The 23735-nt window shown below is 42.2% G+C and overlaps 1 long non-coding RNA gene across 1 annotated transcript; it reads left to right on the forward strand.

Moving 5' to 3' along the window:
- The first annotated feature begins 294 nt into the window (after nucleotides 1–294).
- Nucleotides 295–16915, forward strand: LOC129397206 (uncharacterized). Its single transcript, XR_008624453.1, has 2 exons — nucleotides 295–2329; nucleotides 4625–16915. It is a non-coding gene; the product is annotated as an uncharacterized LOC129397206 (long non-coding RNA).
- The last annotated feature ends 6820 nt before the right edge of the window (nucleotides 16916–23735 follow it).

Here is a 23735-nt window from a genome sequence, read left to right on the forward strand (position 1 = left end):
CATGGGACTTGTCTGTGCTTTGATTACTGCTCTAGGATTTCTGTGGGATTCTTCTCTTACTGACTCACACAGCCTTGTAATAAATCTCCATTACTTGAGACAGCCTGAATAAGTCACTATTGCTAACATACTCATATTGTCATTCATTAGGACCTCCAATTTCTGTGGAACCTTACATTACTCTAAATATGCAGTATTTCTCAAAGTGTTGTGTGAATTCCCTACCTCATAATGATTCATATTATCAATAATTTAGAGTTCCAGTCATCTCTGAATTATTGAATCCAGGGGTGGAGCACAAGAATACACATACTTTTAAATCAATAAACTTTATTTTTTTAATTTTAAATTAATTTTTTTTAAGAGACAGGTTTTCACTATGTTGCCCAGGCTGGCCTCAAACTCTTGGGCTCAAGAGATCCTCCCACCTCAGCCTCCCAAGTAGCTGGGATGATAGGTGGGCACCACTATGCCTGGCTAGTAAATGTTATTATTTATTATTATTTTTTGAGATGGAGTCTCTCTCTGTCACCTAGGCTGGAATGGAGTGGTGCGATCTCACCCTACTACAACCTCCACCTCCTGAATTCAAGCGATCCTCCTGCCTTAGCCTTCTGAGTAGCTGGGATTAAAGGTGCCTGCCCCCTCGCCCCACTAATTTTTGTATTTTTAGTAGGTACAGGGTTTCACCATGTTGGCCAGGCTGGTCTCAAATTCCTGACCTTAGGTGATCTGCCCAACTTGGCCTCCCAAAATCCTGGGATTACAGGTGTGAGCTACCGTACCCAGCCAAACTTTATTTTTTAGAACAATTTTAGAATTACAGAAAAATTGAGCAGAGAGTATAGTTCCCAAATCCTTCCCTACCCACTACAGTTTCCCTTACTATTAACATCTTACATTCATGGAACATTCATTACAATTAATGCACTAATATTGATAAATTGTTATTAACTAAAGTTCATAGTTTATTCAGATTGCCTTTTTACCTAGTCTCCTTTTTATGTTCCAGGATCCTGTCCAGGGTACCATGTTTACATTTAGGTGGCATGTTGTCTTAGGCTCCTTTGGATGATGTCATTATCTCAAACTTTCCTTGTTTTTGATGATATTGACAGTTTTGAGAAGCCCTGGTCAGGTAGGATTCTCCTTTATTGGAATTTGTCTTTTTCTTGTGATTAGATATGGGTTTTAGGGAGGAGGTTCACAGAAGTAAAGTGGGAATAAGTATTTTTACAGGCACCCAGGTGACTCATACGTATACACTGTAGTTGGTGGCCCTGTTGTTAACATGTCCATATGTAGTCATTGTGTCTTTGAGCAGCTTTGAGAATTATACTACTATAGTGAAATTTTTCAAGAGCAGGAACCATGTGTTACTCATCTTTGACTCTTGAGGGTTTAGAACAGGGCTCATCATGTAGTACATATTTCATAATGTTTAATCAAATGAAAGAAAGGTACAAAGCTAGAAATTTATCCTATGAATTTACTCCTATATCCAAGTACACATATATCTATGAGAGTTTCTACCCTGGGAGTTTGGAAAAATAGTGGAGCAATAGAAGCTCACTTTAGAGGCCACTTGTCTAACCCTGGATTAATCAATCTTGCTCATTCCCTCTGTAAAGCAAATTCACATAGAACGTGCAGCACATTGCAGGCTATAGTAAATTTGTAGGCTACTTCTTAATAGGCCCATGCACTTCTCCTCTCACCAGTTGAGTTTTTTGCTTGCCAGGAAAGTTTGTGTTTCTTCCTAAATCTGTGTATGTCACTCTTACTCTTATTACAAATATGCAATTTTATTCATATCAGAAAATTTAGCTAAGTATAAGTGAAAAAGAATTGTTTCTCTAAAAATGAAAATGGTAGGTCACCAAAAATAACTGCTATGGATTGAATGTCTGTGCCCCCACCCCCCAATTCACCTGCTGAATCCCAATATAGTTTGGATATTTCTCCTCACCAAATCTGATGTTGAAACTTGATTCCCAACACTGGAGGTGAGGCCTAGTGGGAGGTATTTGAGTAATGGGGGCAGATCTCCCATGAATGGCTTGGTGCTACCCTTGCAGTAGTGAGTTCTCACTCTCAATCTCTGTGAGAACTGATTGTTAAAAAGAGCCTGGCACCTCCTTTCCTCTTGTTCCCCCTCTTGCCATGTGACACACTGGTTTCCCTTCACCTTCTACCAAGAGTGGAAGCTTCCTGAGGTTCTCACCAGAAGCAGATGCCAGTGCTGCTGATGAATATACAGCCTGCAGGCCAGGCATGGTGGCTTGGTGGCTCATGCCTGTAACCCCAGCACTTTGGGAGGCCGAGGCGGGTGGATCACCTGTGGTCAAGAGTTCAAGACAGCCTGGTCAACATGATGGAACCCTGTCTCTACTAAAAATACAAAAACATTTAGCTAGGCTTGGTGGCAGGTGCTAGTGATCCTAGCTACTCGGGAGGCTGAGGCAGGACAATCACTTGAATCCAGGAGGTGGAGGTTGCAGTGAGCCGACATTGCGCCATTGCACTCCAGCCTGGGCAACAAGAGCTAAACTCCGTCTCAAAAAAAAAAAAATGCCGGGTGCGGTGGCTCACGCCTGTAATCCCAGCACTTTGGGAGTCCAAGGTGGGTGGATCACAAGATCAGGAGATCGAGACCATCCTAGCTGACATGGTGAAACCCCGTCTCTACTAAAAATACAAAAAAATTAGCTGGGCGTGGTGGCAGGCGCCTGTAGCTCCAGCTACTCGGGAGGCTGAGGCAGGAGAATGGTGCGAACCCGGGAGATGGAGCTTGCAGTGAGCCGAGATCGCGCCACTGCACTCCAGCCTGGGCAACAGAGCAACACTCCATATCAAAAAAAATAAAAATAAAAATAATAAATAAATGAATTAAAAAATTACAAGAAAAGAATACACAGTCTGCAGAAACATGAGCTAAATAAAATCTAAGACAATACCCAGCCCCCAATGTGACTGTATTTGGAAATAGGGTCTTTGTAGTAGGTTAAATGAAGTCATAAGGGTGGGGTCCTGATCCAATAGAATTAGCTTCTTTTTTTTTTTTTTTTTTTTTTTAAGATGGAGTCTCACTCTGTCGCCCAGGCTAGAGGGCAGTGGCATGATTTCTGCTCACTGCAAGCTCTGCCTCCCGGGTTCACGCCATTCTCCTGCCTCAGCCTCCTGAGCAGCTTGGACTACAGGCCCACCAAGCCTGGTTAATTTTTTGTATTTTTAGTAGAGATGGTGTTTCACCGTGTTAGCCAGGATGGTTTCGATCTCCTGACCTTGTGATCCTCCTGCCTCAGCCTCCAAAAGTGCTGGGATTACAGGCGTGAGCCACTGCGCCCAGCCAGGATTAGTATCTTCATAAAAAGGGACACCAGAGAGCTCACTCTGTCTCCACCAAGTGAAGACACAGTGAGAAGGTGGATGTCTGCAAGGCAGGAAAACAGCCTTCACCAGAAACCATCCATGCTGGCACTCTGATTCAGATTTATAGCCTACAGAACTGTGAAAAAATACAATATATATATATATATTTGAGACAGAGTCTCACTCTGTCATCCAGGCTGGAGTACAATGGTGCAATTTTGGCTCACCACAACCTCCACCTCCCGAGTTCAGGCGATTTTCATGCCTCAGCCTCCTGAGCAGCTGGGACTACAGAAGCGCGCCACCAAACCCGGCTATTTATATTTTTAGTAGAGACAGGGTTTCACCATGTTGGTCAGGCTGGTATTGAACTCCTGACCTCAGGTGATCCACCCGCCTCGGCCTCCCAAGTGCTGGGATTACAAGCGTGAGCCATCGCGACCAGCCAGATTTTCAATCAACCCCCTGATCCTCCCTTACACACCCTCCCACTGATATGGTACCTCTGTGAGCCTTTTTGGAGTTCTGAAATATAAATTGCTTTACTTTTTTTTTTTTTTTTTTGAGGTGGGGTCTCGCTTTGTCACCCAGGCTGGAGTGCAGCGGCACAATCTCAGCTCACTGCAACCTCCACCTCCCAGCTCAAGCGATCCTCCCACCTCAGCCTCCCGGAGCAACTGGGACTATAGGCACACACCACCATGCCCAGCTAATTTTTTGTATTTTTGGTAGAGACAGGGTTTCGCCATGTTGCCCAGGCTGGTCTCAAACTCCTGAGCTCAAGCAATCCGCCTGCCTCGGGCTCCCAAAATGCTGGGATTATAGGTGTGATCCACTGCGCCCAGCCATAAATTGCTTTACTTCTAATTGACATTCCCCTCTGCAGTCAGCCTTCTTGGATTCCCTTTCCTTCCTCCGCTAAGTAGATGCCAATTTTTCCCATCCACTATTGTTTCTTTCTCATTCTCTTAGTCCTTGTTGGTGTTTACATTTTCTTATTTCAGTGGGGTTTCATAGAGAACCAAGATAAGCACATATATAAAATCTCATGTTAAATCAAAAGCTACTTTGTAGAATATTAGTTTTCAAAGTCATGAATTCTTTTAAAATCAATAATGCAGTTATAAAATACTCAGTGATACGAAAAAAATGTTCATAATGTGCTCCTTTGTATCTTTTCAATATCTTTAGATTTTCGGCTGGGCGCGGTGGCTCACGCCTATAATCCCAGCACTTTGGGAGGCTGAGGCAGGCGGATCACGAGGTCAGGAGTTTGAGACCAACATGGCCAACATGGTGAATCCCCGTTTCTACTAGAGATACAAAAAATTAGCTGGACGGGGTGGCGCACACCTGTAATCCCAGCTACTTAGGAGGCTGGGGCAGGAGAATCGCTTGAACCCAGGAGGCAGGGGTTGCAGTGACCTGAGATCCTGCCATTGCACTCCAGCCTGGGCGACAGGGCGAGACTCCGTCTCAAAACAAAAACAAAAACAAAAACACTTTAGATTTTCTGGTTAGAAAAGGAATGCATGTACATTTTATAATACTCCAAATGATACAGAACTATCTAACAAAGTGAAAGTCTCCCATAGTCCTACTCCACAGATAAAGCCACAGGGTGCTTTATGTTCGTCTAACAAATGCATTGTTTAGTGATTGAGTATTTGTAAGATAGGAAAAAACAACAGAAGGAAAACACTAAAATGTTAACAGCAGTTAACTCTGACCAGTGGTTTAGTGCTGAGTTTTTGCTCCTTTTTATGTTGTCTAATGTGCCTGCCTAAACATTTATTTTAAATATTTAGAAAAAAGTGTACATTTTCAATTTGTCTCTTCCTTAAAATATAGTCTGTAATTATATTCAAACTTGCCTTTTTACAATTTTGCCTCTCGTCTAAAACAAAATTCCCTCTAAGAATAAAATAAGAAGACTCTAGTATCTACAATTAAGAGGCTTTAAAAACTATAATAATAGTGGCCAGAGTGGGGCCGGGCGCGGTGGCTCACGCCTGTAATCCCAGCACTTTGGGAGGCCGAGGTGGGCGGATCACCTGAGGTTAGGAGTTCCAGACCAGCCTGGCCAACACGGTGAAACCCCGTCTTTACTAAAAATACAAAAATCAACCGGGCGTGGTGGCATGCGCCTGTAGTCCCAGCTACTCGGGAGGCTGAGGCAGGAGAATCGCTTGAACCCGGGAGGCGGAGGTTGTTTTAAGCCGAGATCCTGCCACTACACTGCAGCCTGGGAGACAGCGAGACTCCATCTCAAAAAAAAAAAAAAAAAAAAAAAAAAATCTTGCATCAACACTCCTACACAAATGTCTCTGCTATTCATTCAATAACTGGTCATCAACCTCCACCCCCAAACACAACTGTCAGGTCTATGTCGTTCCCAAGTAGGCAGGTCGGTGACCCTCACGAGGAAAGGGAGTGTGTGGGCCTGTCCGTCTCCAAGGCCTCGCCACACAACAGTCCCTCAGCGGTTTCGCTGTTATGCGACGTCTTTACCCCGGGATGTTCCGGGGAGTCAATCCCTCCCCGCCCTAGGCTACGCCGGGAGCGGCCCGCAGCTGATCCGAACTTTCTGCCGGGCCTCCTTTCTCATTCCTCGGATTCGGCAGTGCCACACCCGCCACGCGATTGGTATCGTAGGAGGGCCTCGCTTGACTACGGCGACTCGTTACTCATGGGTGAGGATTTACGCGTGTCCTTCCGGAGGCCACACATCACTTCCCTTGCTCCGCCCAGTTTAGAGACCTGCGCACCCGCCAGGGCGTGAGAGAGACTACCCGGCGCGCGGGGACGCCCCTGCATGCCCGCACTTCTGCCCCGTCCCGCCCATCGTTGCGAGGCCGCGGGCCAATCAGATCGTGCCTTGCCTCTACGCCCCCGGCTCCCCAGAACTTCTGTCCTCCTTTCAGGGCGACTTTGGGAACACAATAGTCGACTCGCCGACGTTCCCTTAGACGCGTTGCCATACGTCGTCACCCATAGAAACGGCTTTCCGCGGGGCAGACTCCGAGCCTCGCCTGTGTGAGCGGGCGGGGGTAGCAGGAAAGGCTGTTTTTCATTTCCAAGAGAAAACCGTCACCCCGCCCACCTCGAACCTCCTCCCAACATCTCAGGATAGAAACGCCGCGCTCAGGTGAATGAGAAATGTTCTGATACAGGAAAAAGGAGTTCGTGTTTCTTTCAGAAGGTGACCGTTTTCCTCTTTCTGAGGTCACGAGCTGTCCGTCCGATGCCCAGAATTCCCGAGGCCTGATGTGGCGTGTTTCCGGTAGCTGGGCTCCTCGGAGAGCTGTGGGAAGAGGCGCGGGCGACCGGGGGCGTCAGCGAGCCCTGTCTTCGCCTGCCTTCGCCGGCGTGGACTCTTCCCAGTGCCCGTCTTCCCCCGCGAAGTAATAGTGTCCTGTATTTCCTGACTGTAAGAAGAATAGTGCTTTTAAAAAAATGCCTGCTCCCTGTAATAGCAGCAGTAGTTCGATAGTACATACATGTTTATAAAAGAAACTTAAACTCTCATTCTTGCCACAGTGGATAATACTATTAACATATTGCTACATAAATATAGAATTTTCATACATACACGTAAAGGTGTTTGGTTTTTTAAAATAGAAAAACGTAAGCGCGTTATCTCCCAGTAATGTCTTTGCAGGTAAATTAAAATAATTATATATATATATATATATATATATTTTTTTTTTTTTTTTTTTTTTTTTTTTTTCTCTAAGAGATGGGGGCTTGTCTTGTTGCCCAGGCTGGTCTTGAACTCCCGGGCTCAAGTGATACTCCCACCTCAGGCTCCCAAAGTGCTGGGATTGTGGGCATGAGCCACCGGGTCCAGCCTACAGAATCATTTTTAATGGCTGTATGGATATCATAATTTGTTCAACCAGTCCCTAAGTTGTTGGACTTTTCAGGTATTGACAGCTTTTCAGGTCTACAATCCTAGATGAATATTCTTATATGTAAATCTGTACATGTCCCTGATTATTTTTTTACAATAAATTCATAGAAATAAAATTACTGGATCAAGGAAAATGCACGTTTGTAAGACTCTAAATGATATTACCAGACCCTCCCCTAGAAACCTATTTACTACTTTTCCATTAACAGTATGAGAATGAATATGCTCTCTGCATCTCCTTGCTAATCTTAGATATTGTCAGTCTTCGTGATCTTTATCATCTCTTTAAAAAAGACTCGTTTTAATTTGCATTTTGTTGCTTACGTGTAAAACTGAACATCTTTCATATAATTATTGGCTCTATTTTTGTGAATTGCTAGTTCATGACTTCTGCCTATTTTTAAAATGAAATATTCACATTTTAGAAATTACAAGTGCTTTTTATGTGTTAGAAATATTTTTAAAATGAAATATTCACATTTTAGAAATTACAAGTGCTTTTTGTATATTAGAAATATTAACCTATGATTGAGATATTTACAGATATTTTTCCTGTTTTTTAAATTCATCTTTTAATATCACCTATGGTTTTTTTTTTTTTTTTTTTTTACTGAAGGAAGTTTTTAATTTTTATGTAGATATGTCTAATGAGTCATTTCCTTTGTTTCTAGCTTTGATGTCATGGTTACCTGTATTTTCTTCTAGCATTTTTAGAGTTTTAAAAAAATAATTTGTCGGGCGCAGTGGCTCACGCCTGTAATCCCAGCACAAATGCTATGCATTTACATTGCATTAGGTATTGTAAGTAATCTAGAGTGATTTAAAGTATACAGGAGGATGGATGTGGGTAGGTTATATGCAAATACTACATTTTATGTAATGGACTTGTTATCCGCGGGGGTTCCTGGAAACAGTCGCACACAGATATCACGGAATGACTGTACTAAATGTCCATATGTACTTTTTCTGCTTCATTGATTTATCTGTTGCTGGGCAGTAATACTGTTTTAACATACCTTTAGATTATTTAAAAATTTCTGATGGGATAAATCTCTGCTTACTAGTCTTTAAGAATTGTCCTTAAAAATATATTTAATACACATAAAATAGAATTTTGTAATATATGTAAGTTTAAAAGTGTAATAATATGAAGCCAAACTCAACCTAACCTAGAACATTACCAATAGTGTATAAATCTGTGTGCTCTTCCCAGGATGGCAGAGGATATCCCTGCCATCCTCTCCAGAGATATATTATTTCTTCCATGGTAACTTTAAACTTTGTCAAATTAAAAAACAATTGTGGCCGGGTGTGGTGGCTCATGCCTGTAATCCCAGCACTTTGGGAGGCTGAGGCGGGCGGATTACCTGAGGTCGGGAGTTCGAGACCAGCCTGACCAACATGGAGAAACGGCCCCCATCTCTACTAAAAATACAAAATTAGTCTGCTATGGTGGTGCATGCCCATAATCCCACCTACTCAGGAGGCTGAGGCAAGAGAATCACTTGAACCCGGGAGGTGGAGGTTGCGGTGAGCTGAGATCACACCATTGCACTCCAGCCTGGGCAACAAAAGCGAAACTCTGTCTTAAAAAAAAAAAATTGTAATTTTGATTGCGATTGCAGTACTTTTATTGACTAATTTAGGGGAAACAGACATCTTTATAAAAGTAATACATACTTATGTAGTTTCTACAAAGTGTTATTTGTGTTATTTAATCCACACAACTATTATCAACCTCATGTTACAGATGGGGTAACCGAGGCATAAAGAAATTGAATAATTTGGCCAGGCGCGGTGGCTCACGCCTGTAATCCCAGCACTTTGGGAGGCCGAGGCGGGCAGATCACGAGGTCAGGAGATCAAAACCTCCTGGCTAACACGGTGCAACCCCATCTCTACTAAAAATACAAAATATTAGCCGGGCATGGTGGCACGGACCTGTAGTCCCAGCTACTTGGGAGGCTGAGGCAGGAGAATTGCTTGAACCTGGGAGGTGGAGGTTGCAGTGAGCCGAGATCACGCCACTGCACTCCCACCTGGGTGACAGAGCGAGACTCCATTTCAAAAAAGAAAAAGAAATTGAATAATTTGTCCAAAGTGAAGCTGCTAATAAGTGGCAAGGTCAAAAGTCAAAGCCAGGCAGTTTGACCCTAGAGCCTGTCCTCTTGTCCTGTTGCCTCTCCACAATATAGAAGTGCTCATCTATTTATAATGCACATGCCAGGCAGTTTGCTCCACCACTTCCCCACATCCCAGTTGGCATCCTTATCCTTTATTAACCCGCTTCTCCCTTGCCATAGCTGATTGGAATACAGGCGGGTAGAAAACTGATTCAAGCTGGCCCATTCAGATTCTCTTTCCTGGAAATGTGCAGTTACATAGTTTTAACTTGTCTCTTGACCTAGAAAGTAAGGGAAAAGGAGGGAGAGATGTTTGATCTACATGTATGTAGTACAGAGAAAGCAAGGCCGCAGAAAGAAGCAGATTCACAGAGAAGCAGTTATGAAGTCCTGTGGCCCCAGAGGGGTATGATGGATTACCTGCCCATGGTTCTGGGGCTTTCCAGGTCCTAGCTTGCCACTACTAAGGCTCTACTGCCCTGTCCACTCTTAGGGATCTCCACAAGGTACCCCCTCTCCTCCTTCAAATAGACCCCTTTTTGGCCAGACGTGGTGGCTCATGCCTATAATCCCAGCACTTCGAGAGGCCGAGGCAGGGGGATCACCTCAGGTTAGGAGTTCGAGACCAGCCTGGCCAACATGGCGAAACCCTGTCTCTACTAAAAATACAAAAATTAGCCGGGCATGGTGGCACGCGCCTGTAATCCCAGCTACTCGAGAGGCTGAGGCGGAAGAGTCGCTTGAACCTGAGAGGCGGAGGTTGCAGTCAGCCGAGATCGCACCACTGTACTCCTGCCTGGGTGACAGAGCACGACTCCATCTCAAAAAATAAATAAAATAAAATAAAATAAAATAAAATAAACCCCTTTCAATTTAAGCTCACCTGACTGACTTTTCTTTGTTTTGAAACTAAATATGCCACCTGAAAACATGTGGTCCTCCATTTACCCAAGTTTTCTTTTAAAGTTTCCCAGTAGCATTTTCTTCACATAGATCCATACATTTCTTGTTCAGTTCATTCCTAAATATATTTTAGGTGGATTTTTTTTTTTGCTCTTTGCAATAATTTCAGTTTGTCATTCCCCCTTCACATCTTAATCTGCAAAAATTTGGCTTTCATCTGTTGAGACTACCAAATGTCAATGGCTTTTAAATGTGACATTAATCTTCCAAATGCATTCCAAAATAATGTTATCCACTAGATATATTTTATAGTTCTATGCTTTGAAATTGTTCTGGCGATGATTCATATGAGGATGACGATGATTCATCTGATGTAAGTGAGCCACAAGGATCCCAAAGAAGTATAGAATTTCCTATAACCTGATTTAAAAAGAAAGTCTAACATATGAATAGGAACATTGAATTTCCAACACATTCAAGTGATATTAAAATAGATAAAATGAAGAAAACTACTTTCAAGACCAATTTTCACATACAAAACAATAAGATAACAGAGGGTATAATTTGGATAAATATTTAGAGTAGACTAGATAACAGAGATTAAGAGAAATTCATATCTCATTCTTAGCATAGGCACATAATCCTGTATCCAAATTCTTTCTTGCCAGATGTGTTTCAGAACTGAGAGTTATCAGGATTTTAGACAGGAATATAATGCATATCCCATATATTCTGTAACAGCCCAGCAGAATCTGGAGCAGAATCTTGTAATCAAACCAAAATATGCATGCAAAAAATGCATTAGTATTAACCATAAGTAGGATAAACAAAGGCTAGAAACATACACATCTGTTCAGGTCAGATTTTGCTGCTAAATGAGTTTGCCACGAACTTATGAAAAACTTCAGGTCTCTACAGTTTTTTCCCTGTTTTGAAATTTTAGACTATGATTTGTAGACCTCTACAAGCAAATATGTTCAGATTTCAACATCTGGCCAGATGTGAGTCAAAGAGTTGTTTTCAAGGCTTGGCTGTGTTAGATAGTCTTGTGGTTTGGGGTGTTTTGTCTGAAGGCAAAGAGTGCCCTTTTTTTTTTTTTTTTTTGATACAGAATATTGCTCCATTGCACAGGCTGGAGTGCAATGGTGCAATCTCAGCTCACTGCAACCTCTGCCTCCCTGGTTTAAGTGATTCGCCTGCCTCAGCCTCCCAAGTAGCTGGGATTACAAGCGCCCGCCACCACGCCTGACAAATTTTTGTATTTTTAGTAGAGACGGGGTTTCACCAAGTTGGCCAGGCTGGTCTCGAACTCCTGACCTCAGGTGATCCACCTGCCTTGGCCTCCCAAAGTGCTGGGATTACAGGTGTGAGCCATCACGCCCAGCAAGAGTGCACTTTTAGAAGAACAAAATACAGATTTTGAAGCAATTATTGAAAAAAAAATAGGTCAAGTTTTTTGTTTGTTTGTTTTTAATCAACTTGCATTCTTGACCTTTGTTGTCCATCATTATTTCATTCTGGTGTTTTGGTTGAAATGAATTGCAATAAACACAAAAACTTCCGAGTAAATCTTAACTAAAAAAACCTTAATGTATTTTTCCTTAAACCTATCAATCAAGAGATCCTTGCCTTGATGTTTTCATTTCTTATTTCTAGTACATAGGAGCATTTCCTTCTAAATATCCTATGGCTGTACAGATATTGCTTCAGTTGAATCTATTAAAGTGTCAGAATTAAGGAATTTATTCAGTCATCATATAAATTGCCTATTCTGTGCCAGACTCTCTGCTAGGTGTTGAGGATACAGTCTGGTGAGCAAGAAACATTTAAATAAGATTTTACAGTAGAGTATGATAGGTGATGAGGTAAGTACAGTGTGCCATGGAACACCATGTATTGAGATGAGGGAAGGACTAAAGGTTAAGTAATAAATCAGGCAGGTGAAGATGAGGAGGGAAATTTTAAAATGTTCTAAGACAGTTATTTTCAAAGTGTGGTCCATGAATCAGCAGCATCAGCATCATCAGGGAACTAGTCAGAAATTCAGATTCTTGACCCATACCCCAGACCTACTGAATCAATAACTCTGGAGATGGACCCCAGGAATCTGTGGTGTTGTGGTTTTGTTTTTTGTTTTTTGGGTTTTTTTGGTTTCTTTTTTCTTTGTTTTTTTGAGACGGATCTCGCTCTGTCGCCCAGGCAGGAGTGCAGCTGTGTGATCTCTGCTCACTGCAACCTCTGCCTCCTGGGTTCAGGAGATTCTCCTGCCTCAACCTCTGGAGTAGCTGGGATTACAGGCACGTGCCACCATGCCCTGCTAAGTTTTGTATTTTTAGTAGAGATGGGGTTTCACCATGTTGGCCAGGCTGGTCTTGAATTCCTGACCTCAAGTGATCCGTCCACCTCCGCCTCCCAAAGTGCTGGGATTACAAAAGTGAGCCACTGTGCCTGTGCTATATAACATTCTTGAAGTAACAAAACGATAGAAATAGAGAACGGATTAGTGGTTGTCAGGGGTTAAGGAGGGGGTGGGGGTTGAAGGGAAGTGGGTGTGGCTATAAAAGGGCAGCATGAAGGATTCTGGGGTAGTGGAACTGTGGAAATACTCTGTATCTTGACTGTAGCAATGTCAATTTCTTTTTTTTTTTTTTTTTTTTGAGACGGAGTCTCGCTCTGTCGCCCAAGGCTGGAGTGCAGTGGCGCGATCTTGGTTCACTGCAAGCACCGCCTCCCGGGTTCACGCCATTCTGCCTCACCCTCCCGAGTAGCTGAGACTACAGGCGCACGCCACCACGCCCAGCTAATTTATTTTTGTATTTTTAGTAGAGACTGGGTTTCACCGTGTTAGCCAGCATGGTCTTGATCTCCTGACCTCGTGATCTGCCCGCCTCAGCCTCCCAAAGTGCTGGGATTACAGGTGTGAGCAACCGCGCCCGGCCAGCAATGTCAATTTCTTAGTCGTGATAGTTTACTACAGTTTTGTAAAATGTGACCATTGTGGGAAACTGAGTAAAGGGTACCCAGAATCTTTGTATAATTTCTTACAACTACGTATGACTCTATAATTATTTAAAAATGAAATATTATAAAATAATGCTATGAAGAATAATAAATCAAGGTATTCGAAGATGTCCTGAGGCAGCTAATTAAAAAAAAAAATCAGGATAAGGGGACAGAGAGAGATGAGAAAATTTATTTTATACGGGGGTAGTTAGGAAAGGCCTAGCTATTAAGGAAGTTAGGGTATTACCTATGAATGTCTGGAGAATATTAGAAGTACAAAGATTCTGAGACGGGGTGTGCTTGGCATAACTGAGGAATAGCAAGGATACCATTGTGGACAGACTAGGGTGAACAATGGAAAGCTATAGGAAATGAGATAAGAGTGGGTGGAGATGGTGGTGGTATAGACACATCGTAGAAGAGCTTATTTCATCCTGAGTAGAATGGGAAACCACAGGAGAGTTTTAAACAGAAAACGAACATGATCTAACTTGAATATTAAAAGTATCACTTCACTGGGTAAAAAATCGAGTGAGGGGGCCATGGATAGAAGTGGAGCATCAATTGTGAGGCTATTGCAATGATTCAGGCAAGCAATGATGGTGATTTGGACTAAACTGGCAGAGCAGGAGGTAGTAAGAAGCAGTCCGACTATGAATAAGTTTTGCAGGAATGGAACACTGGGTGTTCTAATGGAGTGCATGTGGGACGTGAGAGGAGGAGTAAGAGTCAAGAATGATTCTCAGATTTGGGCCTGAGCAAGTGGAAGAATGGAGTTACTACTCTTATGAAATGGTGAGCTGAATGAAGAGCAATATGAGGCTCTTCAGATCAGTTTTGTTTTTGGCTTGTTTAGATGCCTGTAGACATCCAAATGGGGATGTCACATAGCCTGCTGGATAAATGCATATTTCTCGAATTTGGGTAAGAAGTTGGGCTAGTGCTATTGTTTGAATGTGTGTGTCCCTCCAAAATTCATATGTGTGGAACTGAAACCCCAAGGAGATGGCATTAAGAGGTGGGGTCTTTGGGAGGTGATTAGGCCATGAGGGCCCTGACCTCCTGAATGGGATTAATGCCCTTGTAAAAGCTGCCTGGCCCTTTCATCTCTTCTGCCATGTAAGGACACAGCATTTGTCTCTTGTAAAGGACGCAGCAACAAGACAGCATCAAGACAGCAGAGATAGAGCCCTTTATCATACACTGAATCTTTCAGCACCTTGATCTTGGACTTCCCAGCTCCCAAAATTGTGAGAAATAAATTTCTATTATTTATAAATTACCCAGTCAGTGATATTTTGTTATAGCAGCAAAAACAGACTAAGACAACTAGATAATATGAATTTGGGAGGCAATAACATATAAATGGTATTTAAAGTCATGGACTGGTTGAGAACAGCGAGGAGTGAGGATATGTAGATAGAGAAGAGAAAAGGTCTATTCAATGTGACCCAGGTACACCAGTTTTTAAAGCTTAGGAAAATAAAGGAGGCCTCAACAAAGAATGCAGAGAACGAATGCAGTTGAGCTATGAGGAGAACCATGGAGGGTGGTGTCTTGGAGACAAGGTGAAGAAAGGGTCTCAGGCTGGACACGGTGGCTCACGCCTGTAATCCCAGCACTTTGGGAAGCCGAGGCGGGCAGGTCATCTGAGGTCAGGAGACTGAGATCATCCTGACTAACACGGTGAAACCTCATCTCTACTAAAAATACAAAAAAAACAAAAATACAAAAAAAACCCCACAAAAATTAGCCGGGCGTGGTGGCGGGTGCCTGTAGTCTCAGCTACTTGAGAGGCTGAGGCAGGAGAATGGCATGAAACTGGGAGGTGGAGCTTGCAGTGAGTCGAGATCATGCCACTGCACTCCAGCCTGGACGAGAGAGTGAGACTGTCTCATAAAAGAAAAAGAGACCAACCAATAAGACAAATGCTACTGATAGGCAGAACAAGACAAGAATTGAGATTTGTCCTTTAGATTTGACCACATGGAGGTCATTGGTCATTTTCATAAGTGCAGTTTCAGTGAAACAGTGGAAGGAAGACTTGATTAGAGTGGGTTCGAGAGAGGAGAGAAAATAGAAATTAAGTATAGACAAGGCCGGGTGCAGTGGTCATGCCTATAGTTCCAGCACCTTGGGAGGCTGAAGCGGGCAGATCACTTGAGGCTAGGAGTTCAAGACCAGCCTGGCCAACATGGTGAAACCCTGTCTCTACTGAAAATAAAAAATTAGCTGGGCCTGGTGGCAGGCACCTGTAATCCCAGCTACTTGGGAGGCTGAGGCAAGAGAATCACTTGAACCCAGGAGGCGGAGGTTGCAGTGAGCCAAGATGGTGCCACTGTACTCCAGCCTGGGCAACAGAGCAAGACTCTGTCTCAAAAAAAAAAAAATCTGAATATTAAAACAAAATATTCTCCTAGTGTCCCTATTGACAAGGGTTTTAAGAGCTCTGTCAGGATCCAGGGGTAGAGACCAATATACATATTTGGTTTTATTTCATAGTTATTTATACCTTGATAAAGCTGTTTAGAATGTTTATGGAGTGACATAACTCTATATGGGCTCTCAGCACTGGGCTAGGCATCTGGGTCACAAACAGGACATAGGCAGGACCAGCCCTCAAAGAGCTTCTAGCCCAGTGTGGGGCCCTGACGTAGACACACACAACTCACGGCACAACAGAGATTCCTCAACATAGAGATGAGAGCTGTGAGAATCCAACTTGGCCTTACCCTGGGGCAGTGACTGCCTCTCTCAGCACCTCAATTTCCTATTCTATAACATCCACCTGCCCACCTCAGAGGATGTGTTAAAGATCCAATGAAAACACTTTGTGACAAATGCTATACAAACATAATAGGATGGTTTTCAAAACAAGATGGTTGCTGTTAAGCATCTGATTTAGAGCCCTTGATGAGCTGTCTAATTTCAGATAAAGGTGGCGTAAAATAATTATTGAGGGTGTTATGTCTATTTATAAAATGATGAAAAATTGTCAGCTTGGGTTTGAATCTGACTTTGCCATTATTATTATAACGGTATCATTTGTGTGACTTTGGGTAAATAACCTCTCTAAGACTCCTTTACAAAATGGAAATATTAAAACTGACCTCAAGGGTTGCTGTGAGGATAACATGATATAATGTATTTTAAGTGTTTGTTACAGAGTAATACCAGAAGGTGCAATTGATTTGAATTTTTTAAAAGCAAAAACTATTAATTCCTTTTGAATGAACTAGTTCGCATCTGGTATTTCCTCTTATCCCTTGTGCTGTGGCTTGAATAGGTCCCCCAAAGTTCATGTGCTGGAAACTTAATTGCCATTATGATATTATTAAATAAGAGGTGGGGCCTTTAAGAGGTGATTAAAGAGCCCTCATGAATGGATTAGTGCCATTATTGTAAGAGTAGGTTCATTGTTGTGGGAGTGGGCTCCTGCTAAAAGGATAAGTTTGGCCCCCATCTTGTCTCTCTGTCTAATGTGCTTGCTTCCGCCTTCCACTCTTCTCCATGGGATGACCCTTGTCAGATGCTTGTGCTATGCTCTTGGACTTCCCAGTCTCTAGAACCATGAGTCAAATAAATTTCTTTTCTTTATAAATTGCCCAGTCTATGGTATTCTGTTATAGAAACCGAAAATGAACTAAGACATCCTGTTTAAGCTATTTTTACACATAGGAAGTTTTCAATTAAAATGTTAATCTCTATAACAATTGTCACAGTAATTCCAAATGGTGTTCCTATTTTATTGCAGTTATATGTTTAGATTTTTATGATCTGGAGGATGGAAAAAGATGAAGGGTCAGATCAGATTCGTTGTCACCCTCCAGTCAGAGTAATTCAACCTGCTTTTATGGTCCCAAATCATTCTGGGCTAACAGTCTTAACTATCATAGAAGGGCTTTATTTATTCCCTTTGTTTGTTGCCTTTGATAGTGGAAGAAATACAGATAGGGTCAATAGAGGTGAAGGAAAACATGTATATTCAACCTATCCCAGTTTGTTCTTTTTCCTGTTTCAGTTTATATGTCCATAAACTGAGGTAGGGAATGCAATTTGGGGATATTTACAGGTTATCTAAGTAGGTGGCTCTATGAAGTGCCCCTAAAGACAATTAAAGAGAGAGTACTATTATTATTATTTTTGAGACAGAGTCTCACTCTGTCACCAGGCTGAGTGCAGTGGCGCGATATTGGCTCACTGCAACCTCCACCTCCCTTCTTCTGCCTGAGCCTCCCGAGTAGCTGGGACTACAGGCATATGCCACCACACTCAGCTAATTTTTGTATTTTTAGTAGAGATAGGGTTTCATCATGTTGGCCAGGATGGTCTTGATCTCTTCACCTTGTGATCTGCTCGCCTTGGCCTCCCAAAGTACTGGGATTACAGACATAAACCACCGCATCTAGCCTAGTTTTTTTTTTTTTTTTCCTCAGACAGAGTCTCTCGCTCTGTTGCCTAGGCTGGAGTTCAGTGGTGTGATCTCGGCTCACTGCAACCTCTGCCTCCCGGGTTCCAGTGATTCTCCTGCCTCAGCCTCCTGAGTAGCTGGAATTACAGGCACTCACCACCATGCCAGGCTGATTTTTGTATTTTTAGTAGAGACGGGGTTTCACCCTGTTGGTCAGGCTGGTCTTGAACTCCTGACCTCATGATCCACCCGCCTTGGCCTCCCAAAGTGCTGGGATTACAGGCATGAGCCACCGTACCTGCCCAAGAGAGAGTATTATTAATACTTTATTTCCACAACCCAAATCCTAAGGATCTTATCATACCTCCCTTTTGAATTGGATTAAAAGTTGTTTAAATCTGCGCAGATATTGTGTACTTTTCTAGTGCTGATGTGAATTTAACAAAGAGGCTTGAAGAAATTCTCAGAATAAAGCCTTGAGTTTTATTTCCATTTTAAGACCTACTAAGAACTATGCTAACATGCCTGGAATTCCATCAAGTACATCTTCATGATCCTTCTCTTGTCAACTTCAGTCACAAGTCATAGAAATATACAGACAGTCCTCAACTTACAATAGTTCAACTTACGATTTTTTGACTTTCCAATGGTGCAAAAGCAATATGCATGCAGTTGAAACCATACTTCAAGTGCCAATACAGCCATTCTGTTTTTCACTTTCAGTGCATTATTCAGTAAGTTATATGAGATATCCAACACTTTATTATAAAATAGGCTTTGTGTTAGATGATTTTACCCAGCTAATGTAACGTTGGACTAATGTAAGTGTTCTGAGCATGTTTAAGGTAGGCTAAGCTAAGCTATGATGTTTGGTAGGTTAAGTGTATTAAATGCATTTTTGACTTACAATATTTCCAAATTAAGATGGTGTTTTTTTTTGTTTTTTTTTTTTTTGAGATAGAGTTTCACTCTGTCGCCCAGGCTGGAGTGCAGTGGCACGATCTCAGCTCACTGCAAGCTCTGCCTCCCGGGTTCATGCCGTTCTCCTGCCTCAGCCTCCCGAGTAGCTGGGACTACAGGTGCCCGCCACCATGCCCGGCTAATTTTTTTTTTTTTTTTGTAGTTTTAGTAGAGATGGGGTTTCACTGTATTAGCCAGGATGGTCTCGATTTCCTGACCTCGTGATCTGCCCACCTTGGCCTCCCAAAGTGCTGGGATTACAGGCATGAGCCACCGCGCCTGGCCCCAAATTAAGATGGTTTTATTGGGACTTACGTCCATTGTAAATCAAGGAGCACCTGTATGAGAACACATGGACACATAGAGGGGAACAACACACACTGGGGCCTATCAGAGGGTGGAGGGTGGGAGGAGGAAGAGGATCAGGAAAAATAACTAATGGGTACTAGGGTTAATACCTGGGTGATGAAATAACCTGTACAACAAACCCCCATGACACAAGCTTACCTATGTAACAAACCTGCACATGTACCCCTGAACTTAAAATAAAACTTAAAAAAAAGAAATGCCAAATCTGAGCCAGAAGTGAAAGACAAATATTTTTATTTATTTTGCCCTGTCTTCAAATAAAGAGGTTGATTAACTTGAAAAAAAAAATAAAAGCATCTGTAGTGTCTGGGTTAGTGAATATATTTCCCTTTAGTTATACCCATGTTACTAGAATTATTCTGTTTATTTTTTTAAAAATTATATAAACTACAAACTCCTTACCATTGCTTCTGAGGCCCAGCATAATCTGGCTGGTCCTTGTCAGTTTTTCCAACCTCATCTTTTCCTACTCTTGTCCCTCCTTGATCACTTTGCTCCAGCCACACTGATCTCTTTCAAGTCCTCAAACATTCCAAGTTCTCCACTTCAGAGATTTTGTACATGCTGTTTTCTCTGGCTGGAATGCTCTTCTCCTTGAATGGTTGCCAATCTTGGGTTTCAGCTTATGTGTTATCTCCTTACTCATTTATTGAGTGCCTAGTGTTCCAGGCATGTTCTATGTGCCCCTCATAGCAGTGAACCAGGATCATCCCTGCCCTTGAGACCTTCCCTAAGCACCCTGATGGAATATTCCTTGCTCCCTCCCCTGCTATTGTACATCTTTCTTCCTTTTTTGTGTCCCTTCTTGTACTCATGGCAGTTTGTAATTATTTTACTTCTTTTCCTTCCCTTCCCCCAGTGGAAATGTAAGCTCCATGGTGGCTGGGGCCTTATCTGTCTGTTTGCTATTATGTCCCCGGCATCTAGCAGAGTGACTGGGATAGAACAGATCTCAATGTATATTGAATGAATGAATGAGTAATCAGCATCTGAAGAAATTTGAACATGTCATCTGTTAAGAACTAAAGCGAAAGAAGATGCAAATTATGTTCATTGCAGATTCAACATAGAAAATGCGTAGTTAATCTCTAGCAAAGTGCCTAGCTCATAATAGATGCTCATCAAAATAGATTTTGAATGTATAAAGAAGTGAATACATTTGAATTTATTTTCCTATGCCCTGTAAGGAAGATTTTTAATAACTAGTGTACCAACCAGTATCTCAGCTGATTCTATCTCATTTAAAGTTAAAAGTCCTGGCCAAGGATTCAGAAAGTGAAATCATTTCCCTAAAAAGTCATACATTTATGTTTTATGTATTTTCTTTTTGAGACGGAGTCTCGCTCTGTCGCCCAGGCTGGAGTGCAGTGGTGTGACCTTGGCTCACGGCAACCTCCGCCTCCTGGGTTCAAGTGATTCTCCTGCCTCAGCTTACCGAGTAGCTGAGACTACAGGCATGCACCACCACACCTGGCTAATTTTTTGTATTTTTAGTAGAGACGGGGTTTCACCATGTTGGTCAGGCTGGTCTTGAACTCCTGGCCTCAGGTGATCCGCCTGCCTCGGCTTCCTAAAGTGCTGGGATTATAGGCATGAGCCACCACGCCCAGCCTTTTATGTATTTTCTTAAAGCATTATTGTCATGATGCTAACAGCTGACCTTATAAGCGCAGCAAAGGTATTTTGTCATAGAATGCTGAAATGAATATATTCTCCTTTATTTGAATAATATGAAAAATATTTATATAACTATAAACTTTAACATTGTAAGGAAGCCCATACTGATTGAACATGTACTACATCCCAGATACTTCCCTAAATTATTATCTTCTTTCATCCTCACAATAATTGAGAGAGGTATTATTATTCTCATTTTACTGCTGCTGCAGGAAATGGGGGTCAGGGAGGTTAACCAAATTGTTCTAGGAAAAATACTAGGCGGTATAGTGAAGATTCAACCCCTATCTTTGGATTTCACGAACAGGGTACTTTCTGTCTCTTTGGGCCTATCAAGTCCCAGGCATTAGAAACATAAAGATGAGTATGGCACCTTCCTGTCCTCTAGAAGTTTAGAATTCAGCCCATCACTTAGAAATGTAAGCCAATAATTGAAAGAGGTTCTAAACTTCTTCATGTATTAGAGAGGCAGTCATTCAGTCTCCCTGGAGTGGATACCACATTCCAGGTCTCTTCCTCACCTTAGTATATTTATTTTATTTTTTCAAGTACTTATACAGTATTTACTATGTTTTAATTCCTTTATAGGTATTAATGCATATAATTCTCATTTAACAACCCTATGAGGTAGTTACTATTATCGTCCCATTTTATCAATGAGAAAATAAGGAACAGATAGGTTAAAAAACTCAACCCAAGTTACACAGCTAGTAGCAGAGCTGTGAGTCAACTCCAGGCAGTCTGGTGCTAGAATCTATATTTTAACCACTAGATTATGTTGGTTTGAGGCCTTTCTAGGTTCAGAAAATTCAATATTAGCATTCACCAAAGTGATCTGATTTTAGAGCATTGACAACTTATTGCTTAACAATGAACGAAACAAGTATTGAGTATACTGGATATTCTTGTTGATTACTTACTCTCTTTCTAGGCAATTCTACCTGGGTAGGCAATTTATAATCAGAGGCTTCTTGGTGCCCTGGGAATTAGATCAAGGGAAATTAGCTGGCTGATCTTAAAGACTTAGTGATTCCATTTCCACTACAGGATTATGTCTGTGACAGCCGTTCTCCTGGACAATACTGAAGGTACACTGCTTTTCAGAGCTGTGAGATTACAATGCTTACCAATCCTCCTCAAAGTTGAAATAGCCTTTCTTTAGACATTGTATTAGTCAGGACTCTTCTAGTTGTACGTTAGAGAGTCCCAGCTCAAATAAGCTTAAACACAAAAGGCAATTGTTTGACCTATGTCCCTGGAAAGTTAAAAGGTGAACTTGGCTGCCATATCTAGTGGCTCAAATGCAATTGCCCTCCAGGTTTCTCTTTGTCTATCTACATCCCTCATCCTCCACAACTCTGGCTCATCCTATCTGTGTGTTGACTTCATTCACTCTCCTACAGAAGGAGACTTATTGGACCATGTCGGGTTACCTATTCTGTTTTGTATTGGTAAATATGGCCATGAAAATAAGATATTCCCATTTGGTTAGGATTGGGTCACCGGTGCATACATGTGGTCTCGGGGCCTGGGTTTATTTGATAACCCCACCAGAAGCACATGTTGGGGGAAAGGAGGATACATTCTTCAAAAGACATAGGAATGGGCTAGGTACAGTAGCTCATGCCTGTAATCCCAGCACTTTGAGAGGCCGAGGTGGGCGGATTGCTTGAGCCCAGGAGTTCAGGACCAGCCTGGGTAGCACAGTGAGACTTTGTCTCTACAAATAATTAAAAAACCAGCTGGGCATAGTGGCATGCACCTGTGGTCCCAGCTACTCTGGATGCTGAGGCAGGAGGATCGCCTGAGCCCAGGAGGTAGAGGCTACAGTGAGCCACGATCACGTCACTGTGTTCCACCCTGGGTAAAAGAGTGAGACCTTGTCTCAAATAAATAAATAAATAAATAAATAAATAAATAAGAAGAAGAAGTATAAATAGGAATGATGTACAGACAAGAAGAACAACAGAAAAAACACACATAACACGTATACGCATTCATTCTTTTTTTTTTCTTTTACCATTTATTTATTTTTAACTTGTAAGTTCAGGGTTACATGTGCAGGTTTGTTACGTAGGTAAACTTGTGTCATGAGTTTTGTGTGTGTGTGTGTGTGTGTGTGTGTGTGTGTGTGTTGAGACGGTTTTACTCTGTCACCCAGGCTGGAGTGCAGTGGCGCCATCTCGGCTCACTGTAAACTCTGCCTCCTGGATTCAAGCGATTCTTGTGCCTCAGCCTCCCTAGCACCTGGCACTACAAGGGTGCGCCAACATGCTCAGCTAATTTTTTGTATTTTTAGTAGAGAGGGGTTTTGCCATGTTGGCCAGGCTGGTCTTGAACTCCTGGCCCCAAGTGATCCTCCCACCTTGGTCTCCCAAGTGCTGGGATTACCCCACTCCTGCCCCCATGGAGATTTGTTGTGTGGGTTATTTCATCAGTCAGGTATTAAGCCTATTTATTACCCATTAGTTACTTTTCCTGATCTTCTTCCTCTTGCCACCTCCACCCTTGGATAAGCCCCAGTGTGTGATGTTACCCTCTATGTGTCCATGTGTTCTCATCATTTAGCTCCCACTTATAAGTGAGAACATGCAGTATTTGGTTTTCTGTTCCTGCATTAGTTTGGTAAGGATAATAGCTTCCAGCTCCATCTATGTTCCTGCAAAGTACATAATCTCATTCTTTGTTATGGCTGCATAGTATTGCAGGGTGTATATGTGCCACATTTTCTTTATCCAGTCTACCACTGATGGGCATTTAGGTTGATTCCGTGTCTTTGCTACTGTGAATATTGCTGCAATGAACATATGCGTGCATGTGTCATTATAATAGAACAATTTATGTTCCTTTGAGTATATACTCAGTAATGGGATTGCTGGGTTGAATGGTATTTCTGTTTTTGCATCTTTGAGGAATTACCACACTGTCTTCCACAATGGTTGAACTAATTTACACTCCTACCAACAGTGTATAAGTGTTCCTTTTTCTTTTTAATCTCACCAGC

This window comes from Pan paniscus, chromosome 12, assembly GCF_029289425.2.
Source record: "Pan paniscus chromosome 12, NHGRI_mPanPan1-v2.0_pri, whole genome shotgun sequence".
Classification (NCBI taxonomy): domain Eukaryota; kingdom Metazoa; phylum Chordata; class Mammalia; order Primates; family Hominidae; genus Pan; species Pan paniscus.